This window comes from Protopterus annectens, chromosome 10.part0 (genome assembly GCF_019279795.1).
Source record: "Protopterus annectens isolate FY-2018-M chromosome 10.part0, PAN1.0, whole genome shotgun sequence".
Lineage (NCBI taxonomy): Eukaryota > Metazoa > Chordata > Ceratodontiformes > Protopteridae > Protopterus > Protopterus annectens.
In genome coordinates, this window is record NC_056744.1 from 736,330,968 (window position 1) to 736,348,135 (window position 17,168).

General features: G+C 38.1%; 1 protein-coding gene across 1 annotated transcript in view; it reads left to right on the top strand.

Moving 5' to 3' along the window:
• Positions 1–17,168, top strand: part of UBE2U (ubiquitin conjugating enzyme E2 U) — a 658,880-nt gene that overhangs the window by 402,970 nt on the left and 238,742 nt on the right. The gene's annotated exons all lie outside the window — the stretch shown is intronic.

The following is a 17,168-nucleotide window of genomic DNA, read 5'->3' on the forward strand; positions in this document are numbered from 1 at the left end:
AGTTCAAATGCTGTGCAACTGCAGGTTAATTGCCCAAAGTACATCATTTGTAGTCTACACAAATAATATTTTTAATGTATGGAACATTTTGTAATGAAGCAGTTAAGGCTCAATAGAAGGAAAGTCATATACTGAATATTTTTCAGTGTCATAAAAGGAAATGGAGAATTGCCTGTAATTCCACTTCTCCTATATATGAAGCTGAAAATGAAAAATTAAAACACTGCCTAATAACTCTGATGCGCCTTTCTATGCTATGCAGAAACATTCCATAAATGTATTTTGTTTTATGAGATAAGAGACTTTGAGCGAGCATTTTCCTTTTTATAAAATAAGAAGAGATGGAATTACATGCACATATATAGAATGGTGCTCTTAACTGTAGGTAATCCATGTGTTCTCCACCAAGTAAATGGGTGAAGGTGAATTAAAAGAACAGTGTGGGTTTAGCACCTTGTTGTGTTTGCAGTGGTCTATAGAATACTTTGATGTTAATCATTTGTTTGTTTGATTGACGACATGGTTTATTACCTTTGCCACTGTGCAGGAAATGAAAGTAGGCTAAATTTAAAGAAAGTTTTTCCAAAAAAGGTGTTGATTCAGACTGAGTCTGAAGTAAAAAATGTGTTTATTTTTTAAGTTAATCCTTTATCTATCCTTAAAGAAAGACTCCTGAAGAAAAAAAATCTTGTATGAGGATTTTGTTTTAACCACAAAGCTATGAGGCAGATTTCAGTAGACAAAATACAGCAAATTTGAATTCAAGACTAACCTAGCATAAAACCCAAGAAGATGATTACTAGGATTCTTGTACTCAGAACGTAAAATGATCTTTCAAAGCAAAGGACAGATTCTAACACGAAATGTCTGATGATTACAATGACACAGTTTTTATATATGCCTAAAATTTAAACTTACCCATTATATATTTAAAGGATGGAGTGATAATGAGGGCAAGTAAAAGTAAGATTTTGTTTGGAGATGATTGTTTTAACAGAATAGGTAACAAATGGACTTCTTCTCTTGTTTTTCAGTTGTGGCTTAGAAACGTTTTTTCTTTGCTTTTGTTATCATCTGCCGTATGTGATTCTATACCAGTAACAATGCAAGAAGCTCATAGTAATGTAGCATTGGTGGACACCATCTTCACTTCCTATAATTTCATTTTCTTTTATTTAGTATTTTGATTTGGTTACTTTTAGCCAATGTTTCTATTTGCTAATTAGATTAAAGTTTTACTATTATTTATTTATTTATATATTTATTTTTGAAGAAAAATAGAATTTTATGTCTCTGAATAAGTTTGGTTAATATTTTATGATTTTTAGACTGAAGTTCTTAATAATTGTGGTAGAGAAATTTCTACTGCAGACTTTTGATTTTGAGTGCATTTTTGTCTCTGTTCTTCTTGTGGTATTGGTAATTGTGAACACAGCATGATATTTAATAAGGCTATAAAATAAGAGATTTAATGTCAGTTTTGCTAAGTCATGCATTTACTTGGCAATGACTAATTTTAGCTCTAACCTGTAAGAAAACCAAACAGATATAAAAGGTAGTTCTCATGCATGAATCCAGAGCAATACTCTGTTATTAAGGTGGAAAATAACCCAGCATCTTAGGTAAGATATTGCTATCATTTTAGGAAGAGTACCAAACAAACATTTGTAGGTTTACTAAGATAATATGATATAGCTAGAATTCTTAAATCAAAATGTTGTGTTTGCAATGAGTTTCTCACCAAAAAATATGTTGCTAAAATGCAAAATTTGTAATATGAATGGCATACACTACATGAAAAGTGAAATGAAAGCTAAAAGATAATGCTGTTTTTGTCTACATGTAATATACTAAAAGGCAGATTGCAGAATCAAAATTGATGGACAAATCCATAAGATGTGCTCACATTTACACTAAAAAACAAGGTCCTAAGAAAATTAGTAGGCACATAATGTTATATGAATAGGGCTTTACAAAGAAAAGTCTGTTGTAATTAAGCTTGGTGTGCCTATTAACAAGTCTATAAAGATTAGTGTAAGACAACTAGATTTTAAATCCATTGAAGGTAAATGAGAGGCAAGGGGCAGTACAAGCATTAACCCACTTATTTTCATGATACTTCGTGATGAATTAATTAAATATTTAGGAAACTTTGATTTAAATAAGGTAAAATGAGTTGCTTTCCTTAGACATATAGGGGAATATTCTGGGCAGTTTAACCCCTTGCACCACTTTACTTATGTGCACCTACCCCTGTCCCTAACCTTACACATTATATTACTAGAAACCCTTTCTCTAACTGTACCACTAAACAGGGCTTATACACAAACACACCACTACAAAAGCATAATACAAAATCTAACCCCTTATTTTAACACTAACCCACTAACACCAAATCCTGTAATAGAAATGCGGTGAATTTGGAAGCTCTGGAAATGATGATGAAAAATTCATAATGCTGACAGAATAAAAACAGGTACAATACAATTTTGCACATCTTCATAACAGCACTTCTGAGTCAAACATTTAGTTTCCTTCATACTTCTACTTTCTTTTCCTGCATTATATAAAATGGTTTACTATCAAATGGGGGCTTTGTTTGATTTACGTTAGTCCGAAACGCCCCATTCAATAGTATCTACTGAAGGAACATATAAATGTAGAAATGTGAATGCACTACAGCATTCGCTGTTGTGACATTCTACATTTTAATGCAGATCGCACTATAGTGGGGATTGGGAAATACACCTTTTAGTTCAATGTAGTGTGTTCTTGGAGTTTGTATATATAAGTAGCAGAGGATGTGGAGGGTGTAGGGGGGCTTGCCCCCCTGCAAAAATGTTCTTTACTTTGTGTTGCTCAATACTAGCAGTTGTGGAAGTGTGGTGAATGTTCAAATTGTGTCGAATTGTGTCGAATTTGAACATTCTCCACTACCGCGTTCAACTTTTTTGTCAGTCACTGGTTTTGTTTTCGTTTCCATGGTTCGTAGAAATGATAATTCACAAAGTGTGATTGCTGAAATGATAGTAAACCATATAAAGCTGTGATTCAGCTGTATTATATTCATACTAATTAGCATTCGCTGATATGTGCAGTTGCTCTTTTTTTCACTCATATACTGTTTATATCTGTATATTTATTTTTTTATTTATTTCAGTTTGATGACCGTGGTAGTCCTGTGGGGCTAGTAGAGCTCGTTTTCAGTGGAAGCCCAGAGAGAAAAGCTCCAACAGGCATTGACAATTATTACAGAAAAAATTAAATCTTTGGTATTCTACAAACAATATGAAGTCATTTTTAAAAGAATAAAAAACATATAAATTATACAGTCTAGGAAATATTTACAAAATATATACACAATATAAAATTATGTGTAAAGAAATCTTGCAGTTGTACAGTCACTGGCATGTTTTTTAGAGAATTAGAATTTTAAAAAGAGGGAGTAAAAAGGTTAATTCTGAGTGGAGAATTGGAGTAGGTTGAAGAGGAGTTTCAGAGTGAAAGAAGAAATTGATTCAGGAATAGCTGAGCACTGTAGTAAAAGGTTAGAGGTTGGGTAAAGGTATTTAAGGGAGTTATGTAGGAAAGGAACAGGAGCATTCTCACTCTGAGAATAGGTAAGACTGGAGAAGTGATTTGAAATTTGTCTGGCTTTGAATATTTCAAAGGGATGCAGGAAGTGAGTTCCAGAGTTTAGCTAAGGAGCAGGATAGTAGAAGGTGACCTGGGGGTCAAAGAGGTCTATAGATTTTTAGAAGACTATGATTTTCAGATCTGAGTGGTTGGGAATATAGGGGGTTAAAGAGGTAAAGAGAGAGGGACAACTAGATGGTTTGAATATTAGCTTATTGGCAATGGTAAGTTTGAGGAAACTGAGGTAGGTAGGAAGTTCAAGCCATTGCAGAGAGTGGAGGGTGAGTCAGTGATGAAAAGTATTTCTAGAGTTAGTGGCGAATTTGCAGATTTTATTGTAGCAAGGTTCCAGTTTGGCCTGTGAGCCAAGCTGAATTATTAGTGAATAGGCGAGGACTGTACATAGGAGAGGGGAGAAGGTGAGTGGAGGCTAGGGTTCGTGTGGTGAAGCGGGTAAGGTAGTGATTGTGCCTGTACAGGAGGCCTGGTTTTGATTTGCTTTTTGATGTTAGTTTGGCTATGGGTGTCAAAATTTTATATTTTCATCAATTATGACACATAGCAGTTTAGTATGTGGTACAATTTCTACGGGGATATTATTCTGGCTTGTTATTTTAAAGAAGTTTTTGTCGACAATGTTGTTTTTGGATGGAGAGAAGATCATTAGCTTTGTTTTGGTGGCATTTAAGGTGAGGTGGTTACTGTGCATCCATGATTCAGTTTTGGAGAAAGCTAACTCACTTTTGTGAAGAAGATTAGAGGGGGTGTCTGCTGACCAAATGATTGTTGTATCATCATTAGCATATTGGATTAGAGTGGTTTCAGAGATAGACTGGTGAAAGTTATTAATGAAAATGTTAAAGAGTAGGGGGCCGAGGACAGGACCCTGGGGTACACCAGTAGGGGTGTGTAAAAAGGAAGAGACTGAGTTTTTCCATTTAACAGTTTGTTGTCTTTCAGAGAGGTATCTAGTGAACCAAGCTATGGTGGGAGGGGAGAGGTTGAGAGAGGAGAGTTGAGATAAGAGTATAGGATGGGATACAGTATCAAAGGCTTTAGAGAGGTCTAGGAACAGAGTAGATACGATCTTGCCAGAGTCACATACATGGTTGATAGAGTCAAGGAAGGAGAGGAGAGAAGTGATGGTTCCATGGCCGGGATGGCATTTGTGCTGTGTAGGGGTTAGGAGGTTATTATGAGTCAGATATGACATAATTTGAGATTGAATACATTTCTCCGTGATTTTTGATAGTGAAAAAAGAATGCTTATAGGCTGAAAATTATAATTGTCAGTGTTTTTACCCCGTTTAAGGAGGGGAATGATGAAAGCATGTCTCCAAAGTGAGGGGACGTATGCTTCTTGGCTGGACCTATTTATTATGATAGAAATAGGGAAGGCAATGCTGTCAGCAGATAGTTTGAGGAAGAACGCAGGTAAGCTGTCTGAGGTGGAGGAGCATGGTTTAAGTTGGAGTTTTCTTATTTTGTTTGTAGAAACAGGAGAGAGGTTGAAAAGAGAGGCATGAGCAGTGGGGTTGGAGGGAGAGGTATGGGGGGAGAAGGTGGAGAGTAGTGGGAGAAACTGGCAGTAAGTTTAGCTATGGATTCTATAAAGAAGGTGTTAAACAATGAGGCTGTTTCTTGATCAGTACAGTTTGGGTTTGGGCATGGGTTGTCCTTGTTGCCAGGATGGAGGAGGAAGGAGATAGAGTTCTAGAATTTTCTAGGGTTGGATGAGAGTTCAGATTGAAGCTTGATTCAAAGAAACGTTATTGTCATTTAGGACCACACAAGTGCAGCCTAAACAAAATTACAAATGTCAGCTCATGAGAGAAATGCAGTGCAAATAAAGTAGATACAGTGGTATCAAAGAATAACATAAGAAATAAAATAACACATATGACATGCAAGAGGTAGTTCACATTACATAAACACATTCAATACCCATTATCCAGTGATAAATAATAAGTACCCACCACCAAACCCGTATACTGTTAAGACAGAGTGTAGTATGTTTTGTGATCTGTAATTATCAACTGTTTTACAGTGTTACAGAGTTGTTTAACTTCTTTTAGGACATTAGGTAGTTTATTTTTTGGTATTGTTTCCACCTTTTATTTCTTAGGTGCATGGTTTGTTTAAATTCCTTTGACAATCAAGGGGAGATTGAGGCTTTGACTCTTTTAGTCCTTAGGGGAGCAAGGTTATTGAGTAGGTTTCATTGAAGTAATCAATGGCATTATCAAGTGGCAGAGTTTTTAGGTGTGACCAATCTGTTACTTTTAGGCAGTCTATGAATATCTGTGGGTTAAATTTGGAGAGGTTTCAAGTTTGTATATAATAGTGTTGTTTTTGAAGAGGAGAGGAGTGCCGGTCAGCAAATGCAGGAAGGTGGTCACTGAGAGAGTCAGGAGGGATTCCAGTATTTGAGATAAGGTTGTTATGAGATATTAAGATCCAGTTGATGATGGAGCCAGTGGTTCCATCTTTATTTGGCCTAGTAGAAGAGTTTATTAACTGGGTATAGTTAACAAGGTTGATGTTTAGAGAAGGGGATTCAGCATTAATAGTGGTCCAGTTGATGTTTACCTAGTATAAATGTTTCATTTTTGATGTTAACTGAAAACCAGGAGAGTATATCTTCAAGTATTGGGATGTTGTTGCCTGGGGGAATGTAGAGAGCGGCTAAGCATATGGATTTATGTTTGTTAATTTTTAGGAGGGCTATGCATAGTTCAGAATTGGTGAACTTAGGAGTGGGATTGGTGTAAGGATTAACTGTGTAGGAGGAGTAGAGCATAGCTACGCCACCACCTTTTTTGCTGGCTCTATCGGAGCATAACATTTGATAACCTAGTGGGAGAATTTCATTTTCTTTTATGTTTGGTTTAAGCCGGTCTCTGTGATGGTGACTGTCAGGCTGGTTATGGGACAACCAGGCATGGAGGTTGGAAATTTTATTTCTTAGGCTTTGGGTACTGATTTTAGTAAAGCAAATGGTCTTAGGGGTGGGGGGATGTCATATATGGAGATAAGAATTTGGTGGGATATTGGTGGGCTATGGTTGGGGTGGATGTCACCAGAGAGAGAGAGGAGAGAGGGAGGGAGATACTGTGTAGCATGTGTTTAATATAGTTTCATATTGAGGTTGAGTTTGGATGGTAATATAGGGAGTGTTTAGATGTAAAGGGAGGGGGAGAAAAGGACAGGGTAGGTTGGGTAGCACTTTAAAGAAGAAGATTGTGTTAGAAGAGTAGAGCTCATGGGTTATAGAGGAGAAGGAGGGTTGTATAGTGCGTTAGACGTTAGATGCATAATGTAAAGATAAATTATGGAAGTGGGTAGGGAGGTATGTAAGACAGAAGAGGGTGGAAAGTAGTGTGGTGTGTAATAACAAGCTGAGGAAGTATGTTGTAGTTTGAGAAATAGTATGGGTGAGATTAATTGCTTTTAGGTTAAAAAAAATGGGAGGAGTAGGAGGGGTGATTGGGTAGGTTGGTGGTGCAGGATGAGTGAAGGTGGGTGGAAATTGGGGGCATGGTAGGGGTACATAGTGAGCCTGAGCTCAGCGAGGGCGAACAAAGTGGGGCTACACCGGCAAGGATTTGGTGAATATAAGAGATGGCAAAGAAGAAAATAAACAATCAGTGAAGTCGGCAGAAGAATAACACTTAGACAATGTCAGTGGCAGATAGACAATTCTTTTGCCAAAACAGTCAGGTAATTGAGTTATGTGCTATCTAATTTCACAGAGAGGAACACGGAACAGCCTTAGGTGTAGCAAGGTCAGTAGGGTTGGGATGTAACACGGGAATTGCTATAGCACTGGAGTGGGCCTAGTTAGTGTACAAGGGTAAAGAGAGTACCAGTCTACCGGGTAATATCTAAGAGGGCTACACCACAAGCCTGTTTGATGTACAAAAGTATTGGTGGGACACAGGTAAAGGAGATGCAAGATGTTGCTGTTAGTACAAAACGGGGGTGGGATAGCTATCCAGTGATGCGCCACAACTGAAACCAGGTCACCAGATAATTTTAGCACAATGCTATACAAAAGGGCAAATGAACATACAAAATCAACTTTAGCTGATGTTGAGACTATCCGTTGCCAGAGCGTTCGCTGTAGGGATGGGAAATCCTCCCGTGTGGAGTTGGCAAACAGGTACAGCTGTAGTGGAATAGCAGTGAACCTGAAAATAGAAAAAGGATAGAGGAGAGAAGATGAGCGCCTAATATAATACAGAGCAGTAAGATGGAGCCGAATGCCCAGAATGGTTTTAATGGCTGAAAAGCATCATGAGAAAAGGCAGGGTGGGGTTAGACCACAGGAGGCAGAGTAGTCAGAGTGAGTAGTCATGTGGTATATTTACACACCGGCAGGGAATCAGTGGATACAAGAGATGGCAAAGAAGAAAATAAATAATCAGTGAAGTTGGCAGAAAAATAACACCTAGACAATGACAGTGGCAGACAGGCAATTCAGCCTTTTTCTTTTTCTATAACAGCCAGGTAAGTGAGTTATGTGCTGCCTAATTTCACAGAGAGGAAAATGGCCTTAGGTGTGGCAAGGTCCATATGGTTGGGATCCAACACGGGAATTGCTAGAGCACTGCGGTGGGCCTAGTTAGGGTAGCTAGGGTAAAGAAAGTAGCAGTCTACTGGGTAATATCTAAGAGATCTACAGCACAGGCCTGTTTGATGTACAAATGTATTGGTGAGAGACAGATAAAGGAGAATCAAGATGTTGCTATTTGTGCAAACAAGGGGGTGGGATAGCTACGCAGTGATGCGCCACTGTTGAAACCAGGTCAACAGATCATTTTAGCACAATACTATACAAATGGGCAAATTAACATACAAAATCAAGTTTTGCTGATGTTGGGACTGTCTGCCACCAGATCGTTCGCTGTAGGGATTGGAAATCGTTCCTTGTGGAGTTGGCAAACACGTACAGCTGTGGTGGAATAGCAAGGGACCTGAGAATAGAAAAATGATAGAGGACAGAGGATGAGTGCCTAATATAATACAGAGAATTAAGATCTAAAGTAGGATGAGGGGACACCAAGAGAAAAGGAGGGTAAGGTAAGGTTAAGCTGAGGATAGTCGGAAAGCAGAAGAGGGCAAAAGATGGAAGACAGAGGTAAGAGAGCAGAAACTGTAAAGAAATACAAGTGGTTAGTAGCAGAAATAGTGGGGAAAAGCATGAGTCAGAGCAGAGAACAATTAGCAGCTCATAGCAACATTAATATCTCAGCAAAACAGTAGAGCAATGCATATAGTAATTCTCCCTTACAATGACAAAATCCACTTATGCAATCAAATACATGTAAACACTATCATTGTATGGACGGACAACAATCCCTTTAGTACATCTGTAGGCTAGTTCATAGTGATAGCATGTGGAGATTAGGCCAATGAAACTGCTTAAGTGGAAAGAAAAAACATCTGCCTTGCGACTCTAGTTAATGTGAGATACAGAGGCCTATAGATAACAGCAACGTCCCGCCAAATTAGATGGCACTGTAGCAAACATGTTATGCAGAAATACTTGGAAAATCGTACAGCCACTAGCCCTTCCAGCCCAAATTATTATAGTAGTAATTTATTGCTTGCAGCGCTGTCCCACCAAAAACAACGTCTATGTAATAAAACATAAAAACCGTCAGAAATTATGATATATATATAGTCGCTTGCCTGTCCATAACCGATACTAGAATATAGAAGCTACAGCTGAATGTCTACATCAACATGCAACAGGATGTGGGAAATACTACTATAGCTAATAAAACACATGGTACTGGCCCATTTATTAGTGGACATAACACATACTATACTGCTTAAATTTCCAAGTATCATATTGCATTAAAGATCTTCAGCAGTTTATGCCAAGAAAATAGACAAAAAGGTACAGTTTGCACACTTACTGGGATTTACCTGGTTAGTTTGCACACATCACTGGAGCTTGGGAGATGATGACTAGAAAAGATGGTGCTGAATGCCCAGAATGGTTTTAATGGCCAAAAAGCATCATGGGAAATAGCTGGATGGGGGTTAGACCACAGGAGGCAGAGTAGTCCGAGTGAGTAGTCATGTGGTGTATTTACACATCAGCAGGGAATCAGTTGGTACAAGAGATGTCAAAGAAGAAAATGAACAACCAGTGAAGTAGGCAGAAAAATAACACCTAGACAATGTCAGTGGCAGATAGACATTTCAGCCATTTTTTTTTTGCCACAAACAGTCAGGTAAGTGAATTATGTGCTGTCTAATTTCACAGAGAGGAAAATGGCCTTAGGTGTAGCAAGGTCTGTAGTGTTGGAATGCAACACAGGAATTGCTAGAGCACTGGAGTGGACCTAGTTAGGGTTGCAAGGGTAAAAGTAGCAGTCTACTGGGTATATCTAAGAGGACTACAGCACAAGCCAGTTTGATGTACAGAAGCATTGGTGGGGCACAGATAAAGGTGAATCAAAGATGTTACTATTGGTACAAAAAAGGGGGTGGGATAGCTACGCAGTGATGCGCCACACTGAAACCAGGTCACCAGATCATTTTAGCACAATACTAAATGAAAGGGCAAATTCATTTATTTATTTATTTTCATCTATTTACCTGGAAATTCCAACTGGACACAGGTCCTTTTTCAGTGGAGGCCCAGGGAGAAAAGTGAACATATAAAATCAACTTTTGCTGATGTTGGGACTATCTGTCGCCAGAGCGTTCACTGCAGAGATGGGGAATCCTCCCATGTCTATATATCTATTTTTATATTTCTATATCTATAGCTCATATCTCTCTCTCTCTCTATATATATATATATATATATATATATATATATATATATATATATATATATATATATGTATGCGCATCTACTTCATATGATAGAAAGTTAATTTGATAGAAATTTATTTGACCAAGACCATAACACTGAAAGTTCAAAACACTGAAAACCCATTTGACTGAAACTCATAACACTGAAACATTACAGTAAAAGGTATATGCCCTTTTCACCACTGTAGTGCGATCCTGGAGTTAGTATATATAGTTAGGGTGGGGTGTTTAGGTAAATATTGTTTTCTGCAAAGAGTTATTCATTGCAGTTATAAGTATCCATGTGTATTTTTTAAAATGTATGAAGTATGTGGGCGGCTGTGCCCCCCACACCCCCCTAACTATATATACTAACTCCAGGATCGCACTACAGTGGGGAAAAGGGTATGTTGTTGTTTGTCTTTCGGCTTTTCCTGGTAAGGGGTCGCCACAGCGGAACTCCAGTCCGCTAATGATTGGGAGTAGATTTTTACGAAACGCCGAGGTGCCAGCTCGACGCCCAGCCTTCAACGAAGGCATGCCCATTTATGCATGCATGTCTTTCGAACGCTACCCAACTATGGGGAGGACATGCAGACTCCACACAGAAGGCACTCCCAAGCCCAGCCGAGAATCGAACGGGAGAATTTCTTGCTGTGAGGTAACACCGCTACCGCCGTACCACCGCGGCATCCACACAGTGGGGAAAAGGTATAATCCTTTTAATTTCATGTTTTAGTGTTATGAGTTTCAGTCAAATGGATTTTCAGTGTCGGCCAAATGAATTTCTATCAAATGAACTTTCTGTCATATGAAGTAGACCCATATATGTGTATATATATATATATATATATATATATATAAATACATGTGTGTGTGTGTGTGTATATATATATATATATATATATATATATATATATATATATATATATATATATATATATATATATACATACATATAGGTCTAGGACTATTCACTGAAAGCACATTTCACTGAAAGTCAAATGAATGTGCAGAAATCACTGAAAGCTCAATTCACTGAAAACTCAATTCACTGAAACACATTTCACTGAAAGTTATATATGGCCTTTTCCCCACTGTAGTGCGACCCTAGAGTTAGAATATATAGTAAGGGGGGGTGTGGGGGATGTAGCCCCCCACATAATTTGGATATATATTAAGTTTAGAAAAGAGTAATTTATTGAAATTGCAAGTATCCGTGTGTATAGGTCAAAATATTTAAAATAGGTGGGGGGCTATGCCCCCCCCACCTCACCAATGTGGGGGACAGTGCCCCCACCCTTACTATATATTCTAACTCCAGGGTTGCACTACAGTGGAGAAAAGGCCATATATAACTTTCAGTGAATTGTGTTTTCAGTGAATTGTGTTTTCAGTGAATTGAACTTTCAGTGAATTGTGCACAGTCAAATGTGTTTCAGTGAAATGTGCTTTCAGTGAATAGTCCTAGACTCATATATACATTCTATATGTATGTATGTATATATAGAGATCTGCTTCATTTCATTGAAAACTCATTTCACTAAAACTCATTTGATAGAAGTCTCATTTCACTGAAAATCAATTCCCTGAGCACAATTCACTGAAAACTCATTTGTCTGAAACTCATTTTGTCGAATGGTATATGCCCTCTTCTCCACTGTAGTGCGACCCTGGAGTTAGTATATATAGTAAGGGGGGCACGCATAGTTGAGTGGCTAGCCCCAATATAATGTGCAGTCTGTGATCTAGAAGATACTATACACCACAGCTGATGCGCAAAGCAGTTGATCTGTACAACCTTTCCCCAATAGGCACTATCTAGAGTATGTGCTGCTGCCCACAACTCTATTCTTGAGTGAGTTTGAGGTGGAAACACCCAGCATGTTTTTGGGAGGTGGAAGGAATCTCACAAAAACCCATGTAGAAGACACAAACTACACACAGGCATTGGCCAGAGGACAGGATCGAACCTTGTGCATGGGAGACAAACACCTTAACCATTATGCCAACCTTCTACTATGTTTAATTAAAAAACAAACACATTTGTAGTTGATGGGCTTATTTAGATGAGGAAACACAATTGCATTAAGTTTAGTTAGCCATTGCAATTCTTTAAATTCCAATTGATTAATTCCTGTTTCCATTAAAATGTTCTGGGATAAAATCAACCACATGGAAAATAAACTTTTTTAAAATTTCCAGAAACAGTAGAGAGCTTAAATTAGGGTATTTACTAAGCTTCCATTCTTAATAATATAGTTGTGCTCATAAATAAACATCTTTAAGCTCCTATTAGATTTTCTTATGTAAAATGACTATTTACCAGTTGCATTTGGATGTTTAATTGTAGAAGGTCACATTATGGTTGAGTAGTATTTGAGCATGGACGTTAAGCATAAAGGCAGATAAAATGACAAATCTAACTTGCTTGATAACCCCATGTTTTTCATTTTGGATCACCTGGAGTCATTGTTCAGGATCTATCTGTGTCTCTGGCTTGATTGCGATTTGTGACTCTTTCTCCTATATGACAAAAAAATGTAATAATGCTTTGTGCTTGATCTTCTAGACAGTTGTTAGTTCAGTTTAGCAAATGCTAACTTCTACTATACTGACATTTTTCCAACTCATTTTGTTGAATTATAAATACATGCACGTCATCAAACAGTTCAAAAATGTAGCCATTGATAGTAATAGCAGTCATACAATACCTTTCCCCAACTTTTTCCCCCACTTGGCCCCTTATACACAACCTGCCTGCTCTACTTTCCCAAGCTTCACACTAGTAACTCCACACCACTCATAGTTCATATTATTATTTGATGTTCTGATGAAAGTTATCACTTCAGCTTGGGAAAGAATTGTCTTCCTCAGAGCCTTTCTTACAGTAAAGACACTCCAAACCAGTGTCTTTATTACAGTGAGCCTACTTCTTACTTAATGCGTTTCCCATCCCAGAACTTGCCTTACATATAAAAAGACCTGTTTCAGCCCATAATTCCATTACTCACCCTGTATGATCTGGTTTGTGAACCTGCTATCTTAGAGGTTCCCTCTTCCCAGTAACATATGCCAAGCCCCCACAGGTATCAATGTGCCCAAATTTAGTGCCCTCTTATGCAAAGCTTGTGTGCCTTACAACTTTTGTCTCCCTCTTTGACCTTCTGTCACCACCCCCATCTGTACAGGTATTCCCTTTTGTCCCTTCCTAGATCTCCCAACATTCATCTTCACTTGAAGAACCTTAACAAGATTACCTTCCTTCTGATTTGCTCATTCCTACTATCTCTTGATTTTCTGCGTTCCTCTGTTTTGCACATCTGGCATCCACACCACTGTTTCCCTTACTGACCCTCACAACTATACATATCCTTCTTTCCCCCTCAATCCAGTCTGCTTTCTCTTCCAGAAACTCCACCAAATAATACTGTCCACACCCATTGTAATTCTATCATCTATTTGCTCTACCTACGTCTCGCCCCACACATTTTGTTAATGTCTACCAGCAGGCCATACTCTCCAGTTTGACTCAGCGAGCCATGAAGAGTGTCAGCAACTTTTGATTAACACCTGAGATGTAGTCCTCTATGCACATCATCTGCAAAGAAAAAAAATATTCTGGAACTGATTTTCTATTAATCTCTTTGAACATTCCATAGAGTAACTCTGAGAACAAATCCTTCTTTTATGCCTAAAGTGGTTTCAGAGTTTACTGTGAACAAGTTATATATCTACCTGTTTTCTAGCCAGAACCAAAGAATATGAGAGAAGTAATGTTACACACGCCAGATGTCCACAGGCAACTCATAAACTACACTGATAAGACAAAAACCTTCAAGAATTCTGATTAACTGTTTATTTTCTATAAAGTTAAGCAAAAGGGACTACCACTGTCAAAGCAGACAATTTCTAAATGGTTGTTGCATGATATTGCCTTTTTTTTACTCAAACCATAACAATTCACTTTCAGGCAAGGTCAAGGTCCATTCTAGCTGAACTTTGGCTACTTCTGTAGCTTTTTGGAAAGGAGAGGACTCTAGAAATGTACCAGAGGCAACAACTTGGACATGTGTGCATACTTTCACCTAGCACTATAAATTAGATTATCTCTGGGTTCAGAGAAGGCTTTACTAGGATTTTTCTCCATGTGCTCCTGGTCTCTGATCCTTCTTCCTCTTCCCTTTCATTCTAAGCTCTGGTATTCGACCCATATAGGTTAGACTATTGCAACAGTGATCTATTGATGCACATAAGTACAGCTGTGGAAGAAAACTTACCATAACAGTAGATGTTTAAGTAAGTCACTGTTGGCATTACTCCTTCTTTTATGTTTTATTCCAGGCTGTAGATATTTTTCCTTTACCCTTGTTAACAAATACTTAGTTGCAGGGCTCTGGCCTCCCTTATTTGGGGGCAAGAAAGCTCTGAGCATTTGGTGTCCTAACCACTGATTTTTATATCACTCGCCCTGAGCTGTTCAGTGGTTAGTACACGTGGAATGTAAGCTGGCCGGTTGTCATATCCTTGTCAGGTTATGACACATATAGCTTAGGCTACTCCAACAGTAATATAGTTGAACATCTGCTGTTATAGTAAGTTTACTTACATAATTGTACTTCCTCTGTAATAACCATAATGGCATGATTTTCAACTGTATTGGTTAACAGCATACTAGTTTTAAATTTGTCATTATTTGTATGTTCTTGTTCACAACAGGCATAATAACCTAAAGACCAAATAGGTGCATATTTTTCCTCCTTTCTTGTCTGACATTTAAGAAAATTCTATTTCTGAAAATTAAATGATAAGCCATTGTTCAGCTTTACATGAGCAATTGGTTGTTTGGGGATTTGGGGAATGAAATTGTCAAAATCTGTTGTGGAATTTTTCCATTCCTTACTAAAAGAATACAAGGCCTAAACAATATGTCTTAAATGGATTGACTCAAAGCCCTGTCACTATACTTGGTATCCTACAGACTGCTAAGATGTGACCTGTCTCTACCATACAAGGCATCCTGTGACCCAATACTGATGGATTTATTGCACATCAGCAAGTCAAATGGCACCAGAAAAACTCAGTCTAAGAATCTATTCCTCTTCTACAACATAAATGAAATGATTTGGACGGACAGGTATATCCCCCCGAGGATACTACTGCTCTGGAACAGACTCCCCATCCATGTAAAACAAAGCTTATCCCTGTTCATATACAAGATCAACTTGGATTTATAGGTGGGGAAAGAGAAAATTTATCCCAGAACTGTCCCGTGCACTACTAATGGACAGAGGTGCTTAAGGAAAACCTAACAATCTTTGCTCTACTCCTGGTTAATATATCCAACCACTACCTTACCATTTCAAACCTTCCCTTCCTCTCCTCTTAAACTTTCTGCCCTCTCTACTTGTACTCTCTCTCTCTCCTATATCTTTACCACCTCTACATTTCCTGTCACCTCCTCGTCTTCTGTCGTACTCCCCTATTCCCCCTCCATCCCACCACCTTAACTGTCCCTGCTAACTAAATTAAACCAAATTAAATTAAAATACTACAATTCTATTTATTTTTACTGGCTCTGTTAAATTGACTACTTAGGTTCATAGGTAAGTACTAAGCTAGCTGCCCATGCGGGCCATTTTAAGCCCAGCCAGTTGAAATAACATATCCCATTTGGTTGTAGATTGGCCTTACTCATCCCATGATCAATAATTATATTTTACCCTTAATGGAATAAATGGGATCATACCATAGATAATTTCATTGGGCCCATGCATGGGATAAACTTAAGTTGAATATATGTATCATTTGGGTTCCTATTACGTTGTCGAATGACAACAATGTCGAATGCTCAAAAGAGTGAAACCGCCTCATATCGAAGTTCGGATTGCGGGATTGCAGTACAGTGAAACCTGGAATATTTGCCCTTTCCTCACTGTAGTGCGATCTCGGGGTTGGTATATATATTTAGTGGGGGGTGTGGGGGGCACAGCCCTCCACAATAAAAGTTTCGATATTTGGCAGTTTCGCTCTTCTGAGCGTTCAAAATTGTTGTCATTCGACAATGTAATATGAACCCATATCATTTCTCTCAAGAATATATATTATGCTTAAAAAAAGAATCTATATTGTGCTTTGTATTGTTTCATTATTTTCAAGACTGTATCTCATGCTTTGTATTGTTTTCTTATCTGGAGTTTTTCTCAATGGGCTTCCACTAAAAAGGGGGCTTTTGCCCAAGCAGACCATCCCAATAAATAAATAAATAACATAAAATAAATTAAATAACACTAAACAGCATAGGTTAACTCAAGCACCAAAAGGGAACCTGACTAAGCTTAAAATGGCCTGCAACTAATAAATAAGTTGTCAATCAATCTAGCTTAAAAAGGCATTCTTAAGTAATTCCAATTTGCATACAAAAGTGTGTTCCCAATAAACTTAATCTACACTGGAAACAAAACAGGTGATAAAATAGCACCCACATCCAAAGCCATAACTAGGGTGGCACAAAGTGGGTAGCTACCTGGGTGCAGACTGTTAGGAAATGTGATCTGCAGGTACCAGTGGGGATATGAATGCATTACTGGCACTTATTTATGAAGCAGTAAGGGTATCACATCTTCATAAATTAATGCAGATGCATATTGTAGTCACAATTGTGATTGAACTTCATTGTGTGTTAGTACAGAACACCTAACCTTCCTTTGGAACTTTTA